We start from the raw sequence: 10,441 nt of genomic DNA, 5'->3' as shown, positions 1-10,441 counted from the left end.
TTGATGGTGCCATATAATGGTTGCATTTTTAACCCATTAATGCATAGTCGACTCTCCCATCCATCTAAATAGGATCAATTTATTTCCAAAATTAGGGATGTGTTGTATATTTATTTCTATATTTAGAACATTTCTAAAAGAAATTCCTTTAAGCAAACAGCGCAGATCCTGATGAGACGCCGCATCGTGCGGCGTCTCATCTGGATCTACGCTGTCTGCCAAGGCCTTTTTTCCTAGACACAAGGCATAATGGGTTAAGCTTAACAGCATTTGATTGATGGTTCCATTTAACGATTGCATTTTTTACTATGAAATTCTTCGTACATATTCACTTGTTAGTTTGGATTGCGAGAATAAAATGTTTACATTGAACTCGTTGTTATTCGGTTTATAACATTGTTGTGTTGTTTTTGTCACAATCATTAGCAATTGGATGATAGGAAGCAATACATGATGATTATTATTCTGCTTCTGCTGCTGATGATGATTATGAACATTATTAATACCATTATGATAATGAAGATGACGATGCAAAGACGAAAGTGTTGGAGTACGGAACATGAGAGATGAAATCAGCCAGCATATTAATACATATATTCCTTAGAATTAACTAGATAGTGTTTGGAAACTTACTAAACTGATATTGAGCTTTGACCTTATGACATCAATATTTCCACCTATGTGCAACTACATCCGTTTGCCAGATTTATAAGCGTCGTCTTAATCAAGTCAACGGCATGTCAATTACGATGATTGCTGGTTGAACTTGTTCTCTAGAGTTAATGAAGTAACCAGTTTTTTGGATACCAGCTCATGAGACCCTTCCTTTTACCTTGTGACCTAACAATCCATCTGCGTCTTTGTTTACTACTGTGTAAACATTATACTAATATGCATGATTGTAGGACAAATCTTTCACAAAGAACAGTGCCAACACAAATATCCTGTTAAACTACTATTTGACCTTGACCTTGATCTTTAATCGGGTGTCCGCAAAATTCATAGGCATATCCCCTTTATCGGGCGTAACCACAATAACAATAGGCATGATATTAGGTCAAAGAATTATCGAGATATAGAGGTGAAACAGTGTTACTGTGACAAACCTTGATATATTTATGTTGGTTTAATCGTTACGTTGCATATCATTTCAATGTCTGTCATGTAGGCTTCATATTATAAAAATGACCCAACAAATAAATATTAACGCAGTATTCGGATCACATGGTGGTGCGATAACGACACAACCAAAGAACCGATTTTCTGGAATAATATGCAATATGACCCTGAATCGGTCACCTGTTGGTTTTGAGAGCAGAAAGTAATTTTTAAGTCATGTTGCTTATATATATTGATTTCTAGGGCTTTGTCAATTTTAAAATCAGAGGAATAAATTAAACAAACTTTGATGAGGACCACTATCTGATTTAAGAAACATTTTGATATAGAGGTATAAAGGAAAAATTAGCTATTTTGTTACGAATAATATCATAGGCTTGGTCAGTTTTAAACCAATATGAACATATTTACAGTTATTATGGTAAGTTGAAAATTAAATTTTTATTGATAATTAAGTCTTTATTAATCAATGTATCCCTTGAGCGTGTCCGCGAGGGGCAAGGACGCTTGGACTTATTTTCCCCTGACAACAAATAGCTGCACTTCTGTTACTGTTTTGAACATTTTGACAGTACTCTGTGGAAATGGGATTTAATGTATGTGCTTAATGTGTCGTCCCTGATTAGCCTGTGCAGTTTGCAAAGGCTTATTAGGGACGACACTTTCCGCTTGTATGATATTTTTCGTTCACAGACAGTCCCTTCTTAGCAACAATCGTGTTAAGGCGGAATATGTCGTCCGTGATAAGCCTTTTCAGATTGCTCAGGCTTATATGGGGCGACACTTTACGCACATGCATTAAAGGGGCCTTTTCACGTTTTGGCAAATTGACAAAATTGAAAAAAAAAAGTTGTTTCAGATTCGCAAATTTTCGTTTTACTTATGATATTTGTAAGGAAAAAGTAACACTGAACATTTAACATGCTCTAATATATCCATTATATACATCTTTTGACGATTTAAAAACCTGAAAATTATAAAGCAACGCGAAACGATTGAAAAATTTAGAGAGTTCTGTTGTTGTCGTTTAATTTTGTGAAACTACGAAGATTGCTTATATAAAGTATAAAATACGTCTGTCATACAAACTTGGCAGTATGGTCGAGCGGTCTCATTCGTTTTTACTCCAGGACTCCAGGGATCACTGGTTCGAGCCCTGCTGAGGTTTACTTTTTTCCTTTTTTAAATTTTATTCTTGATTTTTTACTGGAGCTTCTTGAATCCAATGTCTACATTTAGCAATATAAAGCATTTAATGCCAAACTTCAAAGTATGCCAAAATCTGTGAAAAGGCCGCTTTAAACACTCTTTTCTCAAAAGACGGCTCATGTATAAGGTAGACAAATCAATCATTTTCCTTCCATTTTCATCGTGTCGAAGAACAAATTCTATCCAAGGTTTTTATGTTGTTCCTTGTTCAGATCAATCTGACGAAACCTGTATAGAAACATCAAAGCAACGCATAGTTTTATTACATTAATTCAATGTTTCATAGCGACGAATATATCAATATAGGAACCACTATCCGATGCTACACACACAAATTGAGATTTTTTAGCTTTCATTTCAAATTATATACACACATTACTTCATTTTGAGCGGTCCGAAACGATATGGATAGCTTTGAATGATAGTCACTCACGTGTCATTCCTGTGACTTGCATTACAATTTTGTTATCAGTTTAGGAAAATACACGCGAAAAAGGCATCGCGTGGTTATACACACCCGTCCGTTTCGTGTAAGCTTGTTTTAGTCCAACGTCGATCATGTGGCGCCAAAGCGAATTAGGCATCTAGTAAATTCAATCCCAGGACATCATGCCCTCATCGTGAGTCAGACGACTGAAACTAAACAGAATACTTTAGGCTGGTATTCCATCTGTCCGTATCCGCATCCGCATATCCGCATCCGCAAAAAAAAATAGAACAAGTTGAATTGCACTGCGCTTATTCCATTCATCCGCATCCGTATATCCGCACGCGCAAAAGGCGTCCGCAAAAGAACGCTCAAGTGAGTATTCTAATGCGGATGTGGACAAGATACGGACGGCATTTAGCACGATGAGAGTAGCTGTCATCTCAAAAATCAACTGAAAACTATCGAATTCGTAAAAAAATACCCGGGATTATACAACCGACGCAGTTCTGCATATCGGGACTCTGATTTTACTTCAAATAATTGGGAAAGCATAGCCAAGGCACTAAAAGAAGATGTCTCAGGTATTTAACATTTGTATTCATTTACAGACTGAACGATAATTGAACCTTATATATACTTAAATTCACGCTTGCCCTTCATAATAATTATCTAAATTATAATTTAAGTTTTATTCATATATAAAAATAAGATACGTTCGGCGGATGCGGATAAATGGAATATGGCGTCCGTGTTATGATTTTGCGGATACGGATGCGGATATTGATGCGGATAGATGGAATACTAGCCTTAATTATTACAGTAGTGTAGTGGTTTATCTGCATACTGATTTGTGAGGAAAAACTGATAAGTCGAATATAACGACACTTTAGACAACGTCAAATTGAAGAACCACAACAAGAATAATTGTAGAAAACATAGTTTTTGCATGATTTTTATGTTAAACTGAGGCTCGTGATGAGAAACCTGGGCTTAATGCATGTGCCTAAAGTGATATCCCAGATTAGCCTGTGCACTTTCCGCTTTTATAGTATTTTTAATTTCAAGGAAGTCCCTCCTTACCGAAAATCAAGTTTAGGCGGAAAAGTGCCGTCCATGATTAGCCTGTGTGGACTGCACAGGCTACTATGGGACGACACTTTACGCACATGCATTATGCCCATTTTTTTCTCAGAACGCGATTCAATTATATCTTAGTACAGGACGCACGTATTTACTTCAAAAGGCACAGGGAACTCCGTTAGTTAACATAGAACGGCTTTCCCACCCCCGGAAATCCAATATGCTGTGAGAAGTTGGAATCTTGCTGAATATATTCCATCAAGGCTTGGGACTTCAGCAGATGAAAAATGCGTGTTATCTATGCAAATACACATAAAGAGGAGGCGCGGATTGGGTTTTGAAAATAAAAGTTAACATTTTGCATATATAATTACCAAAAAGCACGAAAAGAAACCAACATTTGCACGCGTGCATCGTCGGAGATGTTTGCAAAGCTGTCAACTTGAAGTCATGTATAATAGATCCAAATAGTTAACATTTATGAAAGTCTACCCATAAGTGGAACTATAGGCAAAAAATATTATTATAAATGTTAAGATTGCCTACCGGACGTATATTTTTACCTGCATGAATCAATTGCTTTACATTTACAATGATATTCAAACAATAAAAAAGATACAAATAAGCTTGAAATTAACTTAGCTTCAGAACGGATATAATTATAAAACCTCAAAGTTCAATGATAATGATCTACAATGCATCAGAGGGGGCATAAATCAGCTGTAATAGTTAGCTTTTAAGTTTATAAATGAACTGCATTCAGGTCATATCTCGACATCTTTGTACAGCACCATGTCATATCATGTTTTCATCAACATGTTGAATTAAAAGTCGATTTTTTCCACCAATACGAATTTTTTTAAGAAACCCTGGCGGATATGTTGCTCGGGGACATTAGTTAATATAATTGTCGGTGCAAAAACTTTTTCACTGGCATACCTTTAAAGAAATTTGTAAATAAAGTGCTAAATATGGGACAAATCCCTGCATCGTCGACTTTAAATAGCCATATTTCAAGAAATCCTGAATATTAATAACCAGGATTTTTCTAACATACATGGTAATTCCTCCTTTGCATACACCAAAATATATTTTAATTCAAAAATGCCTTTAAACAATTATATAACTGGATTTACTTACCCCACCGAAATTCATCGAAATATATCGGCAACTTCTCCTAGCACATCCGACTTCTCACAGCATATCGGGTGTCCGGGGGTGTTTCCAGTCTCGTCGGCGTCCCTTTGAGTATGTATATCATCGGGACTGCTTCAATAGAATTGACATCTCGAGTACGTACCTTGGTACAATACGCGGATCGATCGATGGTAAGTAACAAACGGCGTCTCGTTTGCTTTCATTTGTAAACACATTGAATATGGTTATACTGGCGTCAATCAATGAGAAATATATATTATTTTATATATTATATTCCTTATTTTTGATAGCTGTCTTAATACGTAAGATAAATCAACACACACGTTAACGCGCCAATTTATAAAGCACGTGCACATCAATAGTGGTCTATATAGGTTAGTACTTCTTTTCATTATATGCCGGTTCCTGATAATCCATATCTGTGCTATTGAATGTAAGGTACTCATCATCAGCGTCAATATCATTGGCAGTCTGCGTATCCTTGGTCCGTCCGTTCAGATAGCCGCGTGATGTCGTCGTGCACGGATAAAGAATTTTCACCACACTTGTATGCTGCACAAGTTATAACGCGCCACGGACTGAACTGTACGGCAATTTTCAATCAGAATCTAAATGTTGAATACATTTCGCAATCGTCATAGGAGAATCTCTTTTGTAAGCAACCATGTTCTGCTCACTCTTTAAAACAAACAAATACTTTATAAAACTTTATTTTTTGCGAGCCACAATTTACAAAAGTGTGAAGATCAAGCATTTGACTGTATTTGATGTGATGTGGATAAATGTAACTGTTATAATTCCGTTATTAAATATTACAATTGATATATTATGAGTAACTGGAAAACAAATTGCATGGCTGTTGATGAATACTCTAGATCCGGAGTGCCAAATGCAGAAAAATGCATACACAATACACGGATAAGAAACGGGACCGTTACGCCAAATATCTTGTTGTGTCTAAGTCACATGACCGTGTCGTAACTATTGATCTTTTTTCGAAGCGCCGAGGTTATACATTTGATGTACCCACTCACGTATTTTGTTAAATTTTAGTTTCATTTCTAGGCCGATTTTGACGAATTATATATCATTAGAAAGCTTACGTAACGTAGTTTTCAGATATTTAAATATATGTTAAGTTTTTCATCCGATTTCAGCAGCCCGGCGAGTTATAACTTTAACTTTTGCAAATATCAAACCGTTTTGGAGTTTTAGAATCTAGATTTACGGTTGACATGTTCGTACTTTATACCGATTTGTAGCGTTTATATTTAGAGTTTAGTTTTAAAAATAACATCTTGCTTAGGAGAATAAAATTCTGTATATGATAGAGATTAAAAAATGGTTTAAAAATGAAAGCAAGTAAGGAATGAAGGCGGAAGAAAGTAGCGCGCGGTCCTAACGAACCGAACTGATGCTAAGGTCTTGGCGATTATGCTTTTGTTTAGATACCGGCCATTGAATTTCCTTTGCCATGATTATTATATTTTTTATGGAATATATTGAAATATTTTGTTCTAGAGACATATCAATAAAGCTAAGAATTAATGAAGCTTAATAAATTATCGATTTCAGCTCTTGATCATAACACAGAAAGGGTGTTAATTTTATGATGAAAAAGCGTATATAGCGGACCCTCTTGATATTTTTCGGCTTTGCATACTTCAAATATAATGGGTGTCAAAACATTCATCGTTTGTTGTTTATTATCAAAAAGGTAATTATGTAAACTTATATGAAAGGTTATTAACCATAAATTATCAATTAATAAAAATTATTTAAAGATTCTTGAAAATCACGGTCAACTGCCTATGCATGTATATTGAAATATCTTTATAAGTTATCGGAGTTATAAATATATAGAATTCTAAATTTAAACTCTGTATTATTTGTATTTTTCGGAAAGATTATTTAACCCCGTTGTGGTCAAATGAGAATGCTGTTTTAATCATGTTGTTCCGTACACTACCATGCACTCTTTATAGGACTACGAAATGACGGAGTTTTTTTACCGGTACCCGCTAAATACGTAAAGTATTAAGTATTAGATTTTTTAAATGTTTAAAATGTACATGCATAGGTATTAAGCACTTATACTTATTATGATTAAGCCGGCTGACATCTATACAGTTTTTAGTTTATGGCAATCTGTATGGGCAGATGACTATAAATGTTTTCAATACGCTACATATCTAATAAACGCGAAATTGAGTATTTGGCGTTACATAACTCCAAGAAATGGCCACCAATACCACGAGAAGACATGGAGGTATCATAAAAAGTGTAAACTGACCAGACATTGCCACCTGTGGTTAGGGACCAATATACAAGTATAGGTCCCTGCTGTGGCGTATGACACCATAGTGTTATTTAGTATTGGTCGGCACAGTGTCTGATCATAACGAGATAATTGGTTTGTGCTGAACACAGGGGCAATAAAACCACAGATCTATCAATAAACAAGATTATTGGGATATCTTTTATTGTACACCGCGATAAAAATGCTCAAACCACGGACTCTAGATTACACGGATAAGAAACATGGCAACATTCTCAGAATCATCACTGCTATATGTGTAATCACCTAACAATTCGTCTAAAAATAATTTTTATATTTGAGTTGAAGACGATGCACTGCTGTATAAGTCTGAATAAACTATCTGTCTGCCTGTCTAAATCTAAGCCGTCATCGTTCCAGTGAAAAAATCTGATTTTGAATAGTTGGACATGATGCCCTGATGTCAAAATACGAAATGACCCGCGTAACACCGACCATAATTTTCAAGAATCTTTGATAAATTGATAATTTAAGGAAAATAACATTTCATATAATTATACATAATAACCTCGTTGATAATAAACAGCAAACGATGAATGTTTTTGACACCCATTTTATTTCAAGTATGCATGCAAAGCCGAATAATATCGAGAGGGTCCGCTATATACGCTGTTTCATCATAAATTTAACACCCTTTCTGTGTTATAAACAAGAAATCGTTAATTTATTAAGATTCATTTATAATAAGCTTTATTGATATGTTTCGTGAACAAAATACTACAATATATTCCATAAAAAATATAATAATATGGCAAAGGAAATTCAATGGCCGGTTTCTAAACAAAAGGCATAATCGCCAAGACCGTAGCATCAGTTTAGTGCGTTAGGAACGCGCGCTACTTGCTTCCGCCTTCATTCCTTAATTACTTTCGTTTTTAAACAATTTTTTTCTATCGTAAACAGAATTCTATTCTCCTAAGCAAGATGTAATTTTTAAAACTGAACTCCAAATATAAACGCTACAAATTGGTATTAAGTACGAACATGTCAACCGTAAATCTAGATTCTAAAACTCCAAAACGGTATGATATTTGCAAAAGTTAAAGTCATAACTCGCCGGGCTATCGAAATCAGAAGAAAAACTTAATGTATATTTATATATCTGTTTACTACGTAACGTAAACTTTCTAATGATATATAATTTGTCAAAATCGGCCTAGAAATGAAACTATAATTTAACAAAAGACGTGAGTGGGTACATCAAAATGTATAACCTCGGCGCTTCGCTGTACGCTAATTGTAAAAGATCGATAGTCACAACACGGTAAAACGCGCGGTGGTAAAACATAAAATGTGTATTTCTTGTGTTTAACTCGCTATAAATCCATTAATAACAACGGGAATATACTAAAAGTTACATTATTTTTGGAAAGAGGAATTAATAAGCAACAAGATAACGTATAAATCAATAAAATCGCATGAATAATTTTTGCATAAGATTGAATTTACTACAGTAAGGGTCAAATACTCGATTCATCTATATACACTCCGTGCATACACATTCTCACGAGAACAATGCTATGAGTACCGGCATTGTGTCACACCGGTCTTACTGACCTGTGTGAATGCGCGCTAAGCATTGTGGGAAACGGACTTTTTCCCATCATGGCGTTGGTAAACATAATAAACACGGAAGTGAAAAATGGTAATTAATTATTATCAAAAACAGGCCACATAAAACCGGGCCAGCTGTAATATATATTTGGATGCAGTTTGTGCTTCAATAGGAGCCACTTTTCATGTCAGTCTATTGTTTGTAAGAATCACTAAACACGTAACTTAGACTAACTAAACACGTTGCAAGACTGTATCTTCGAAATAGTAAATAAATCTTTATCATAAATATTTATAATTAAATATCTGCTGAAATTTGATGTTAATGTGTGAGAGGATTAATCAGGGATAAAATAAATGGAGTTCGAAGGATCTAACATTTTGAGGAGGACGTCATGGTATCTTGGACATTTGGCACTTTCATATATTTATTTAGTAGATACTGAAAATGCTGAATGTGCGAATTGCAACATCAAAGACGAGCAGGTGAGATTTTTACAGCTTTATTTTTCTTGACATAATATTTATGTTTTCCATTTAATTTATATGGCGCTCAATTTTAGCTCGGCTGTTTTCGGGGAAAACCCTAGGTATTGTCATAGACAGCTCGTCGTCAGACGTCCGGGTCGTGCTAAAACCTTTACATCGGCTCTAAAATCAAAGTGCTTCCACCTATAACATTGAAACCTCACATGTATATGCACCACACCCATTTTGGGGTCACTTAGTCAAAGGTCAAGGTCACTAACCTCTAATTAAAAAAAAAAAAATTCATTTATTCAAAACTGCACAGCAGCCTAGCTTGGCACCCATTATGTGGTGCTCTTGTTTATATATAATTTTTAAAATGTATTAATAACCAGAATAGTTGATGCATGTATAAATAAAAAGATACAGCCATGAACAGTGTGTTTTAATTTTTAATAAATATGCTTTGATTGCGTATATGCAAAACAATTAAGTCCATATATTGTTAACTGATTTTTAAAATGTTGAATGTCACACCTTACGTACCAGTCCGTTTATGTACCGACACTTTATGTACCACTATCTGACACTTTATGTACCATATTTATAATATATAGAGATAACTAATTTAATATGAATGTGTGTTATTGATGAAATGTATTTTGCGTGATAGTATTTATGAATTTAGACTTATATATTGGCAATAGATTTTATTTTTTGTCAGATTGTCTAAGTGTCACTGAGTGTCTTAGTAAAAATTTATTCGCCCAAGTACATGTAGTAATTAATAAATAATTTATTAATCTTACCTGAAATTGAAGTAAATTATAAAAATTCATTGTCTGTCACTTATCTTATCCTGACTAAGGATTATAAAGTCTAAAATGTTTGTATTATATTGTATAATTGAAATGTGATACTTTGAAGAGACGAGAGAATGACCTTAATGTTCAAACTGTAAAAAAATCAAATTATTTCCTTCTTTAGACTTTAATCATGTTTAGAGAATGACCATAATTCATTAGGAGTGCTATGAATGAATGGACAATAACGCCTATATTTTATGTAGGTGGTACGTAAAGTTT

Source organism: Dreissena polymorpha, chromosome 3 (genome assembly GCF_020536995.1).
Source record: "Dreissena polymorpha isolate Duluth1 chromosome 3, UMN_Dpol_1.0, whole genome shotgun sequence".
NCBI lineage: Eukaryota > Metazoa > Mollusca > Bivalvia > Myida > Dreissenidae > Dreissena > Dreissena polymorpha.
This window is presented reverse-complemented; position numbering follows the sequence as displayed.